This window comes from Microtus oregoni, unplaced genomic scaffold, assembly GCF_018167655.1.
Source record: "Microtus oregoni isolate MIOR12 unplaced genomic scaffold, Mior012 000004F_ref0000308, whole genome shotgun sequence".
In the NCBI taxonomy this organism is placed as follows: Eukaryota; Metazoa; Chordata; class Mammalia; order Rodentia; family Cricetidae; genus Microtus; species Microtus oregoni.
Window position 1 is genome coordinate 263164 of NW_024543063.1, and position 13668 is coordinate 276831.

At 36.3% G+C, this 13668-nt stretch overlaps 1 pseudogene; it reads left to right on the forward strand.

Annotated features, from left to right (window-relative positions):
• Positions 1 to 1152: 1152 nt before the first annotated feature.
• On the forward strand, positions 1153 to 1484 carry LOC121447639 (annotated as a pseudogene).
• The last annotated feature ends 12184 nt before the right edge of the window (positions 1485 to 13668 follow it).

The window sequence follows — 13668 nt, forward strand, 5'->3', positions numbered from 1 at the left end:
ATCCATCAAAGACAACTCAATGATGTCACCAAATGGTATACTTTCATAGACAGAATATTGGTATTCTAATTGCCCAGGACCTCTATCAGAATAATTATTTAATCATGTACTCAAATAAGTCTATCATGTGGGTAGATGTGAAACAAAAATTTTAAAAAATAAAGAAATAAATATTAAAAAGAAAACACCAAAGGATTACCATTCAGTTGAGACTATGGATTAGGAAATCTTAGTTTTATACCAACCTCAAATTATTTCATTGCTTTACTTGAGTGTTTTGTTTTCCAATGGAATAAGCTAGAAAAATTATCTCAATAATTATGCTTACTTTATATTTCTTATCCTTTTTGGCGAGCATAAACTATTCCTTTTTTACTTAACTTTGGCAGCTATTTTCTTACAGGTTTCTGGATTTGATTCGTGAGTAAATTTTGAGACCTTTGCAAGTGTCAAAGGATGTTTTCAGTGCTTGTTACATCTATTGGTTTTTCTTATGCTAGAATTTGTAATTATACACTTTTTAAAGAACATTTTGTATCTATAAGCTTTGTACGTTCTGTCATAGGACATGCAAGGCACCACTCTCTGAGAGATGTCATATTACTGGTGCATGTTTCCATGGAACTAGATAGGCTACGTAATGAGGAGCATTTCAGTCAATGTAACATCAAAGGCACTACAAACCTCTACCTCATATTCTTTTATCTATTTAGGACTTACACATATTTGCTTTATGTTCCACTGGATCCCATAATAGGGTGCTGATCCCCAGGAGATGGAGTTACAGCTGGTTGTGGGCCGCCTGACATGGGTTCTTAGAACTGAAACCTGGTCCTCTGTGAAGGCAGCAAGTGCTCTTATCTGCTGATCCATTGTTCCAGCCCTGGTCCTTATTTATTTCATGTCCCATATACTTCCGCTTCCTTTTTGGAAAACAGAATGTGGAGATATGTGGAACGTTGCTATAGGAGTTGGCATACAATTATTGACAGCTGACACAAGAAAGAAAAGAATGCACATTAAAAGCTTCTGAGGTTTTTTGTTTGTTAACAGTGCTGCTAGGGGTGTGAGGCGGGGCAGAGAGCATGACTAGCCTGCTCCAGAGCCACCAGTTCTTCCTGTGCTTCCCGCCACCACGGCCGAAGCCCAACCATGTTGGAAGAGAAGCCCAAGGAGGAAGTGAAGACAGAGAATGACCATATCAACCTGAAAGTGGCGGGACAGGATGGCTCAGTGGTGCAGTTCAAGATCAAGAGGCATACGCCACTGAGCAAGCTGATGAAGGCTTACTGCGAGAGGCAGGGCTTGTCAATGAGGCAGATTCTATTCCGGTTTGATGGACAACCAATCAATGAAACAGACACCCCAGCCCAGCCGGAGATGGAGGATAGGACACCATTGAAGTGTTCCCACAGCAGACAGGAGGAACAGCTTCCCGAGGGACTGTCTCCATACCCTATCATTGTCTTGACATCTGCTATTGAAACTTGACCATGCAGCCACACCAATCACAGAAGCAAAAGTCAGCAGAAGCCAGAGTCCCTGACTGGTTCTCCTTTTTTGATGTGCTTGGAGTGGACTACAGACCATCATGCAGGGATGAAAGTGTTGTGTAGCACATTGCCTTTAGGGGAAACAAGAGCAAGGTTTTGGGATTTGTTTATGTTTTCATTTCTGCTTCCTCCCATTCCTAAAATATTTTTCCCCAAAACTTGGAGGTGGGTGTGGAAAAGCCTGCCACCTGACTCTGACCCCCAGAACTGTGGCTGCTTTTAGAGTGATTTGTCCTAGTCAGGGAGAGAGCTTGTGGTCTCATTACCCAGTGGGCTTGCCTATGAGATGTTGAGATGGGAGAGAAGGACAGAATTGCACCTATTGGTTGTAGGTATAGAATATTCAAACATTGAAATACTATCAGCTTGGGTTTTGTCAAACATGCTAAAGTTAAAGGGAAAAGACCATTGGAAGGAGTCCTTAAGTAGGGTGACCCAACTTCTCCTGACATGCCCCCTTTCTACTTGGCATCTGGTAATGGGTAAATGGGCAGTGTTGGTAAGGTGGGACCCACTCTCTTTCCTTGTTATAATGTAGAAGAAAGTAACTGCCATGTCTCATTTGGAAAGTGAATGTGGCCTCAGATTATTTTTTAGTACTTGGTTCCAATGCATAATTATGGTTTCTGTGTAAGAAGGTAATTGGTTAAGTATCAAGCTTACAGTGATGCTGTGTAAGAGACCTGCTTTAAAGTGTGGTTGCAAAGAAAGCCTGGGAAAGGTGACCTCATTCTCATGGATTATGCTCTGTGGCTTTCCAGATGTGTATTCAAATGATGCATCAGTGGGTGACTTCAGTCCTGAATTGTGGGGTCTATACCAGTTAAATGTGGATCGTCCTGCCTGTCATCCTTGTGTAAGGGTCCATTGCTGCTTGATCACCCTCTCTGCCTTTCATAGTCACCTGACACTGACCGACCGACCATCTCTCGCTTGCTTAAAATCCATCCAAGGAAAATGTTGTTGTTTCCTGTTTCACTGCATGGGCTTGGGTGCGATGTTTGTTGACTGTGTTGTGTTTATCCAGTTTGTACATTATTTGTCGTCCTTTACTACTGTAAACAGTAAATATAGTTTGGTGAAAAAAAGAACAGTGCTGCTAATAAACTTGTAATCATTCAAAGAAATAATGATTAAGCAAATATTTAACACTTTAATTGCAGTTGCTTAATTAATTCATTACTAGTAGATGTACCAGATAAAAGTGGGAGAAACAAGCCTTCAATACTATAAATGTTAATAAAAATACAGATTAAACAAACTGAGATGGTACGTGGTGTAGTCAGGTTCTCTAAAAAAGAAGAACTGATGCTGAATATATTTAAGAGAGGGATTTATTAGATTGGATTACATGACACAGACTAGGTTGTCCAAAATGGACTGTCTGTCTACTGGAGATGCTGAGAAACTGGTAGCCACTTAGTCTATGAGCCTGGATGTCTCATTAATTATGATTTGGTATGCTAAAGGTACCAAGAACTCCTGGGGAGTCAGTGGATCTTCAACCCATCTTGAAAGGCTGAAGACACTGGGTTATGTTACTGAAAGGTGGTGGCGGGAAGAGCAACAGCAGCATAGAGGCAATCACTAGCAAAGAGTGACAAATTACACCTGTGTTGCAACAGCAAGTTCTGTTCACTGGGGAAGGTTGTTTTCTACCTTTAGTTAATCCTCACAGAGTCAACAGGAGGGGAGTCTCTTGATTCATTCCAGTTCCAGGTACGCTGGCCACCCAGACTAACCTTCACAATATTGTGAAGTATACCATAGTTATGAAGAATTGGTTATCACGGAATTGCATTCTCTTGATTATTAAATATTCTGTTCTGAATATTTGCAGAAAGATCTGTAATCCCATGACCAACTTTTTAAGCAATTCCATATTTTTCCTTGAAAACTTTGCTGGCATAATCAGAAGATGCATGAGGTGGACTCTTGTTTTAACTGGGAAACTGCAAAACATTTTGTGTTCATTCAAAGAACTCCACGTCCTCTAGACTGAGAAATAACAATGATGTCATCTTCCATTTATCCCTCCTTCCATTCACTGAAGGGATACTCAACTCAGTTCACCTCTGCACACTTCTCAACTTCTTTATTTCAAAAAAAAAAAAGGTGAAACACAATTAGTAATATTAGAGAGAGAAATTTGGGTTCAACTTGAAGACCTGAAAAGCAAAGCAGCCAGCCACTGGCTCTTACTGCGACATCAATTCAAAATGGCAATCATGCTTCCAGGAATCTCAGAATAAGACTGTGTTTGAGAACTGTTTCCTCCTGTTTTATAATCCTCTCTAGGTCTGGGATTAAAGGTATGCACCACTATGAGTAAGGGCATGCACTGCCCAGATTTTATGGCAAACTAATGTAGTTCCTGGGATTAAAGGTGTGTGTTATCATTACCTAGTTTGTAAGACTAGCCAGTAGGGTTGTTTTACTCTAAGATCTTTAGACAAGTTTCATTTATTAAAATACAATTGAAATGCCACTACAGAAAAAATGTCCTCAATATCCATTCATCATAATTGCTCACATTAAAAAATCTGAGTTTGCATTATGACATCACCTTCAACTATTTCTGGAACTTCAATGTCAGACATCCCATTCTTTAACCATCATCGCGTACTTTTCAGCTCACCTTCTATTTTATTTCCACTTCAGTAAGTCTTTTATGCCACTGAGGTTTTCACTTAATTGACATGTTGACTCTTGCAGATGAGTCATCACGCTTTTATTTTTCATTTCCATGTTCATCCATTTTCAATTGTTATCCATCATTTTGATCGTGAAACATAAATTGCCCTTGATATTTGCATTTATCCTTTCTTCTCCGTGTATCTCTGATTGTTTGGACTGGTAATTTCTCAATGCCTATAGACTTTGATCAGACTGTTCGTAGCTGAATAATATATGAAAGGTGGTTCTTTAATCTCATCTTTTCACACAACTCTTCTCCATTATGATGCAAATATTAAGTTTCTTTTTCACGTGTTACAAAATGTGTATTTCATTGCCATCCAGTTTGCTTCACTGGATAGTTGCTCGCATGTTTATGTTTAGCCTTGCCATTTAAATCAATTTAGGCTTTACAAAAAGAAGATTTTGCTTTTTCTACTCCCTCATAAAATAATCTTGCTTTATTGTATTTTTTCTATCTCTATACTCTTTCTTTTGTCATTTTCAAAAATTTCATTTTAGGACATCTTAAAACAATTCTATAAAGTGTTTTTAATTCAAGTTATGGGCCTAAGAAAATCTGGAATGCTTTTGTTTTCTTCTTTATGCTAAAAAACTGATTCAATGCTTTAGATGCAAGGCACACCTAATACACACTTATTGAATGAATGGATGCTGATACTCTAGGCTAAACACTTTAAACTACTCGAATTTCACAGCCACAAAATAAATTACTAATAATATTTTTTTCTTTGTTATAATATTTCCTAACTCAAGTACATGCTGAATATTTCTGTTCGTGGGGGTAGTTAGTAATCTTGTTTTTGGTATTCTAATATGTCTACTTTAACTTTTTTACTATATTTTTCTTCATATAATAGATGCTACAATTTGAGATCTTGAAGTTTGACATAGTTTTTTAATCACTTTAATGCCCCAAACAGAGCTTTCTTTTGAAACTCTGGCCTCTCTCTACATTTCAATCCTCCCTGGTCTAATAAAAGTTTCTTCCATTTGTTCTGTTTTCACCACACATACATTTTTGAAACCTTACCTCACTGCATCATCTATATCACTTCCTATGAACTCTTCATATAATATATGAAAAGAGTAAGGTTTGGTGCCAAGCAAAGAGAGTTCATCAATGGTACATGACCCTCAGCAGCAATATAAATAACAAAACATGCATAGATCCTGGGTCACTTTGCAGGACTCTTTCCTCAAGTATATTTTACTATCCACTGCTGAAAGTCTTTTTCTCTTTTCTCTTTCCAGTTCTCAATTCACCTATATGTGGAACCCCTGCTCTCCCCAGAAGGGCTTTGTAGTTATCTGGGCATACTGTTAAAGGTTGATTAGTTTATACTTGAGATTTCAATGAATATAACAAGCAGGTATACTTTGTGTTTTCCTGAGAGAATTTTAAAATGCCTTTTCTTGACTCTTCTAATTGTAGGTCACAATTATAACTAACATGCAATTTGGTTAAGCTGTTATGAGTGCACAATTTTCTCTAAGTTACGCATATGTATTGATGCAAAGCTTTTGAGGTGAATGTGAAGAAAGATAATTATGTCCGTGCAGAGTGGAGATCAATTATTTATATTATGTGGATCAGAGGCAGGTCAAATGTGAATTAGACTCATTATTTTTCCTTTGTCCCCGAAGCCTCTACCAGTAAGTGCCCATGGATTCACATTTTCAAATCACAAATATTTCACTTTGTTATTTTCTCAGCTACTCACCTTAAGTAAACCCAGTTTGTGAAAATTATATCCATAAAAGTGACAAATCACAGAATCCTCATCTCAGTTTCTGAGCCAAGGCTTCTATTATACTGATGCATTTCTCTCTCTCTTCTATTCATCCTTAGTGGCACTCTTTATAAACACCCACAGAATTGAGAAAGTCAACACAGTTATTATTCCCTTAAATTCCGGACAGATTAAAATTCCAGATTGACAAGATTTTAGGTCCAATACAGAGAAACGTCAGATGTATGAGTAAAGAGGAGAATAAATGAGGCTGGGGAGATAGTTCCGTATGCAAAGTGCTTGCTTTAACAGCATGAGAACCTGAGTTCAGTCCTCAAAATGCAAGTAACATTGTCAGTTCTGCTGCCCAGTGCTTATAATAGTGTTAAGGAGATGGAGAAAGGCGGTTTTCTGGGGCTTCCTAGCAACAAACTTGGGTTATTATTGTGCTACAGACCAGTGATAGACACTGCCAATAAGGAGATGAATGCTGTTTCTCAGAATGACGTCTGAGATTGTCAGCTGAACTGAACACACACAGACACACATCCAAGGGGCACAAAAAGAAAGACATTAAATTAAATCATTTTTGGATTTAGTAGCAAGAATATACTAGGGATCTTCTTGAGTTCACATTGACCAGGTATTGATAGATCTAAAACATGTTATCCTATGGAGCAATTAGAGGAAGATTATAAGATTGTTAACTTTGACTTATTTTATATTAATGCCTTAACTTGTGGTATTTTGTAATAAAAAGGTTTTTTTTTTTAATAACCGTGAAGTTCAACTTGTGCTGCTTATATTATGCTAAATGCCTAGCATATGCTTGAAGGTGGTCAAGTTACCATGGGCCTTTAATAACATTTCCTCTTCCAGCAGCTATCAACTGCTAATAGCTCCTTAATCAGTGGGAAGATTTCATGACCAATTCCTCTTTCTGGAATTTGTTTGCCTTGACTTATCACAGGTCTTGTGCATGCTGACTCTTTCTGTAATTTAATATGTGCAGCTGCCATGCTGTGATCAGATAATATTGTCTCCATTCAGTCATCCACTATTTATGTCTCTTACAATCTTTCCACCCTATCTTCTGCAATAATACCTCAGGCTTGGGAAAAAAGAGTGTTTTATAGATGCCTCATTTAGGGATGAACATTCCACAGTGTCTTATTCTCTGTACCTAGAAAGCTTGTGGGACTCTCTGTTAATTGCTATCTACTGCAGAAAGATGCTTCTCTGATGAGGGCTGACATAAAAATAAGTTATGTCATAACAATAAGTCCTTAGGAATCGATTTAATTCTATGACCATTCAGCAGAATTATCAACCCCTACTCATTTCTCTGAGTGAAGAAAACCACTGGGCATCTGGATTAAAAAGGGAGATGCTTTATGTCTATTGTCCTTTAGACTTATTTCTTCCTGGTTAGGTTTGTTTGGCTGTCTTAATTAACTTTCATAATGATTCTTTTCATGAATATATCCCAATAAAGTGACTTTATTAAATTAAAAAACCAAAGACAACAAAAGAAGACAGGAATATAAGTTTATACAAAACTCCTAAAGAATTTGTTTGATGCAGGATATCCTAAGTTCCTATGTATGTTATATGGTAACATCATGTGTTGCCTTTAATTTATAGACTAAGTTTTGTATAATATAAAACATCTTCTTATCCAGTGCCTCTCTAGGACCACTCTATCTGGGTGCTTATGGGAGGCATCATTTGTATGTGCATGCCTCCCAGATATTGTACATTCAGCCAAAACATTTGGACTAGGATGACAACATCCTGGCAAACCACCAGTAGCTATAAAGGATTCCTTAGGACAAAGAGCTTTTTAACATCTTGGCAGCCCGGCAGCATGCCTTTGTGCTATCGGTCTGTTCAGGACAATTTGAGATTAGAGCCTAGGAAATTTCAATTTTAGTTTCTCTGGTAACCTGAGCTTTTCTTTCCAAGGTGTGTAAAATGGAGAGGGTAGCACAATGAACAATTTTAGCTACAGTTTTTTATAATTTCATGTTTATTTCCAGCTAAGTAATACTCTATAATTTTAAAAGTAAATGCAACACATTTTTATTATCAGTCCATCAATTGATGGGCATCTAGATTGATTCCATTTTTCAACTATTGTGAACAGAGCAGAAGTGAACATAGATGTTCAATACCTCTGTAATAAGATAAAATTATATATATATATATATGTATATATATATATATCAGATATTGGTGGCTTAAACATAATATTTCTATGTCTAGGTTCACAAGTGAGCTCCAGATGGAATTCCAAAGTGGCAACACTACATTAAAACCTTTCCAACAGTGAATTAGGGTTCCTATTTTCTCAAATCCATGCAACATCTGTTGTCATCTGTATTATCAATGATGGCCATTCTGAGTGGAGTAAGGTGAAATCTTAAATAGAGAACAAGAATACTAAGATCAAAAGGGTTAAAGAAGGAAGTGGAGTAAATGGATTGAAGGTGGAAGAAGGTCAATGAACATGAAGTATGCATGAAAAAGTTTCACAGAAGCCTAAAATCTTTTTTTAAATCTAGTATGATTTTTTTAAATTGATTTTATTGAGCTATACATTTTTCTCTGCTCTCATCTCTGCCACTACCTCCTGTTTAATTTTCTTCCATGGTCCCCATGGTCCCAATTTACTCAGGAGATCTCTCTCTCTCTCTCTCTCTCTCTCTCTCTCTCTTTTTACTACTTCCCATGTAGATTAGATCCATGTATGTCTTTCTTAGGGTTCTCATTGTTGTCTAGGTTCTCTGGGATTGTGATTTGTAGAATGGTTTTCTTTGTTTTATGTTTAAAAATTACTTACAAGTGAGTATATATGATAATTATCTTTCTGGGTATGGATTACTTCACTCAATATGATGTTTTCTAACTCCATCCCTTTGCCTGCACATTTCAAGATGTCATTATTTTTTTTCTGCCATGTAGTACTCCATCATGTAAATCTACCACTTTTTCTTTATTCATTTTTTGGTTGAGGGACATTTAGTTTGTTTCCAGGTTCTGGCTATGACAAACAATGCTGCTATGACTATTCTTAAGCATATGTCCTTGTGGTAATACTAAACAGCCTTTGGATATTTACCCAAAAGTGGTATTTGATGGGTCTTGAGTAAGGTTGTTTTCTAATTTTCTGAGAAATTGCTATACTGATATTCTAAGGGTCTATACCAGCTTACACTCCCACCAGAAATGCAGGAGTGTTCCTTTTACCCCACAACCTCTCTAGCATAAGTTGTCTTCAATGTTTTCGATCTTGGCTATTCTTAAGGTGTAAGATATAATCTCAAAGTTCTTTGGATTTGCATTTCTTTGATGACTAAAGATGCTTAGCATTTCCTTAAATGTCTTTACGCCGTTTTAGAATGGCTCTGTTGAGAGTTCTCTGTTTTGGTCTATATTCCATTGTTTTATTGGATTATTTGTTCTTTTGATGACCAATTTCTTGAGTTCTTTGTATATTTTGGAGATCAGACTTCTGTCTGTTGTGGGGTTGGTGAAGGTCTTTTACAATTCTGTAGGCTGTTGTTTTGTCTTGTTGTTTTACAAAAGCTTCTCAGTATCAGGAGGTCCAATTTATTAATTGTTTTTCTCAGTGTTTGTGCTACTGGGGTTATGTTTAGGAGGTGGTCTTTTGTGCCAATGCATTCAAGTGTATTTCCCACATTGTTTTCTATGATGTTCAGTATGGCTAGCTTTACGTTGAGGTCTTTGATCTATGTGGACTTGAGTTTTATGCATTGTGATAGATATAGATTTGGTTTCATTCTTTGACATGTTGATACCCAGTTATGCCAGCAATATTTGTTAAATATGCTTTCTTTCTTCCATTTGATATTTTTTTTGCTACTTTGTCAAAAACTAGGTGTTTAAAGGTATATGGATTAATATCTGGGTCTTTGATTCAGTTCCATTGGTCCTCCTGTCTGTTTCTATGCCTATACCAGGCTGTTTTCAGTACGATAGCGATGTAGTAGAGTTTGAAGTCAGGAATTGTGATGCCTCCAAAAGTTCTTTTATTGTAAAGCATAGTTTTGGCTCTCCTGGGTATTTTGCTTTTCCATATGAAGTTGAGTACCCTTCTTTTTGAGCTCTGTGAAGAATTTTTCTGGGATTTTGATGGGCATTACATTGAATCAGTAGATTGCTTTTGGGAGATCTTTCCACTTTCTGGTGTCTTTTCCAATTTCTCTCTTCAAAGATTTAAAGTTCTTGTCATACAGATCTTCCACTTGTTTGGTTAGAGTTACTCGAGATATTCTATGCTATTTGTGACTATTGTGAAGGGTGATGTTTCTTGGCACATTTATCATCTGTGTAAAGGATGGCTACTGATTCTTTTGAGATATCCTGTATTCTGCTACATTACTGAAAGTGTTTATGAGTTTTAGAAGTTCCTTGGCAGAATTTTTGGGGTCACATATGTAAACTATGATATCATCAGCAAATAATGAGTGCTTTACTTTCTTTTCTATTTGTGTCCCCTTGTTCTTTTGTTGTCTTATTGCTCTAGCTAGGACTTCAAGAACCATATTGAATAGATATGGAGAAAGTGAACAACCTTGTCTTATTCCTTATTTCAGTGGGAATGCTGGGAGTTTCTCTCTATTTAGTTTTATGTTGGCTGTTGGATTGCCTTTATTATGGTTAGTTATGTTCCTTTTATCCCTGCTCTCTCCAACAACATTATCATGAAGGGATGTTGTATTTTGTTGAAAGCTTTTTCAGCATCTAATGAGATGATCATGTGGTTTTTATTTTTCAGTTTGTTTATATGGTGGATTACATTGACAGATTTTTGTATGTTAAACCATCCATGCATCACTGGGATGAAGCCAGTTTAATAATGGTGGAGAATGATTTTGATGTGTTCTTGCATTCGATTCGCCAGTATTTTACTTAGTATTTTTGCATCAATTGTTCATAAGTGAGATTGGTCTCCAATTCTCTTTTTTAGTAATGTCTGTGTGTGTTTGGGGTATCAGGGTAATTGTAGCCTCATAAAAAGAGTTTAGCAATCTTCCTTCTGTTTCTATTGTGTTGAACAATTTGAGGATTATTGGTATTAGTTCTTTTTTGAAAATCTTGTACAATTCTGAACAGAAACTTTCTGGGCCTGGACTTTCTTTGGTTCAGAGACTTTTGATGACTCTTTCTATTTCTTTAGTAGTTATAGGTCATTCAATTTGCTTATCTGGTCTTGATTTAATTTTGATAAGTGATATTTATCCAGAAAGTTGTCCATTTCCTTTAAGTCTTCCAATTTTGTGGAGTAGAGGTTTTCGAAATATGACCTGATGATTCTCTGGATTTTCTTCGTGTCTGTTGTTATGTCCCCCTTTTCATTTCTGATTTTGTTAATTTAGATATTCTCTCTCTTTCTTTTGATTAGTTTGGGTATAAGTTTGTCTATTTCATTGATTTTCTTGAAGAACCAACTCTCTGTCTCATTGATTCTTTGTTTTGTTTTTTTTGTTGTTGTTTGTTTCTATTTTGTTGATTTCAACTCTCAATTTGATTATTTCCTGCAATCTAGTTCTCTTGGGTGGGTTTGCTTCTTTTCTTTCTAAAGTTTTCAAATGTTCTTTTAATTCACTAGTGTGGGATTTTTCTACCCTCTTTATGTACACATTTAGTGCTATGAACTTTCCTCTTAACACTGTTTTCATTGTGTCCCATAAATTTGGGTATGTTGTATGGTCATTTTCATTGAATTTTAGGATGTCTTTAATTTCTCTCTTTATTTCTTTCTTTACTTTTTATGATTCCAGAGAGCATTGTTTAATTTCCATGTGTTTGTGGGCTTTCTGGAAATAGTATTGCTGTTGAATTCTAGTTTTACACCATGGTGATACGATAAAATACATAGGGTTATTCTAGTTTTTTGTTACCAAGTATATGGTCAGTTTTTGAGAAGGTTCCATGAGGTGCTGAGAAAAAGGTATATTCTTTTATGTTTGGATTTAATATTCTTTTTTTTTTTCAAGACAGGGTTTCTTTGTAGCTTTGGTGCCCTTCCCGGAACTAGCTCTTGTAGACCAGGCTGGCCTCGAACTCCCAGAGATCCGCCTGCTTCTGCCTCCCTAGTGCTGGGTTTAAAGGCGTGCGCCACCACCGCCCGGCCTAGATTTAATATTCTTTAGATGTCTGTTAAGTCCATTTGAGTCATAACATCTGCTAGTTCCCTTCTTTCTCTGTTAATTTTTTGTCTAACTGACCAGTTCAGTGGTGAGTGTAGAGTGTTGAAGTCTCCCACTATTAGTGTCTGCGTGTGTGGGTTAATGAATGATTTAAGCTTTAAAAGTATTTTTTTTTTCATATGAGGTTGCCCTTATATTTGGGGCATAGATGTTCATTATTGAGATTTCCTCTTGATGGATTTTTCTTGTGACTAATATGAGATGTCCTTCTTTGTCTCTTTTGATTGATTTTAGTTTGAAGTCTATTTTGTTAGATAGTAGAATAGCTACTCCTGCTTGTTTCTTAGGTCCATTTAATTGAAATTTTTTCTTCCCAACCCTTTACTCTGAGACAATGTCTGTCTTTGAAGTTGAAGTGTTTCTTGTATGCAGCAGAAGGATCGATTCTATCTTTGTATTTAAACTATTAGCCCATGTCTTTTTATAGGTAAATTGAGTCCATTTATACTAAGGGATACTAATGACCAGTGATTGCTATCTTCTATTAATTTAATTTTCATTGTTGGTAATGTTAATTTGTGTGTGTGTGTGTGTGTGTGTGTGTGTGTGTGTGTGTTTTCTTTCTTTGGGGTTTGCTCCTGTGAGATCATCAATTGTCTGTGTTTTTATGATGTAACTAACCTCCTTGTGTTGGAGTTTTTCTTCTAGTACTTTATTTAGGGCTGGGTTTGTGGCTAGGTATTGGGTAAATCTCATTTTCTCATGGAGTATCTTGTTTTGTCCTTCTATAGTGATTGAAAGTTTTGCTGAGCATAGTAGTCTGGGCTGGCATCCATGGAAACCTAAAGTCTTACAGCACAGGTAAAACATGTCAGAACAAATAAAAAGACATATGCAATGAAAAGTGACTGGGTAATGGGAGAGTATAGTGATCTCTTTACTAGGGAAAGAGGCAGGATATTGGTGGAATTGAGGTTTAATTCATTACAAATGCTCAACAAATAGCTCAGGTTTATTACTAGCTCATTCTTACTTTTAAATTAATCCATATTTCTTACTTTGCTCTTCCACATGGTGTTAATTTAATTAGCATGGCATGTTTATCTCCTGTTTTCTCTGTATCTTGATGGTGATTCCAGACTCTACCCTGCATTCTCAGTTTGATATTCCTGTCTAACTTTATCCTGTCAACTATTGACCAGTCAGCTTGTTTTCCTTTTTCTAAATTAAAAGGAAGGCTTTAACTTTAACCTAGTATAACTCAATGTGGCAATAATAGTTATTAAGTAAGAATTGCAATTAAAATATCCAATCTATTTATTTTGGCAGAAGTGTAGATAATACTCTACTATCCATCTTATCTTAGTGAGTCTTAAGTTTTATACCTATTTTGCTTTCTAGCATAGCTAAAAAAAATACTATAAGTTTAACTACCTAGTCTTTAACTCCATCAAATACCCCAGAAATATAAAATATTAGCTAATGACAGAGACATCAGGCTAATGACCC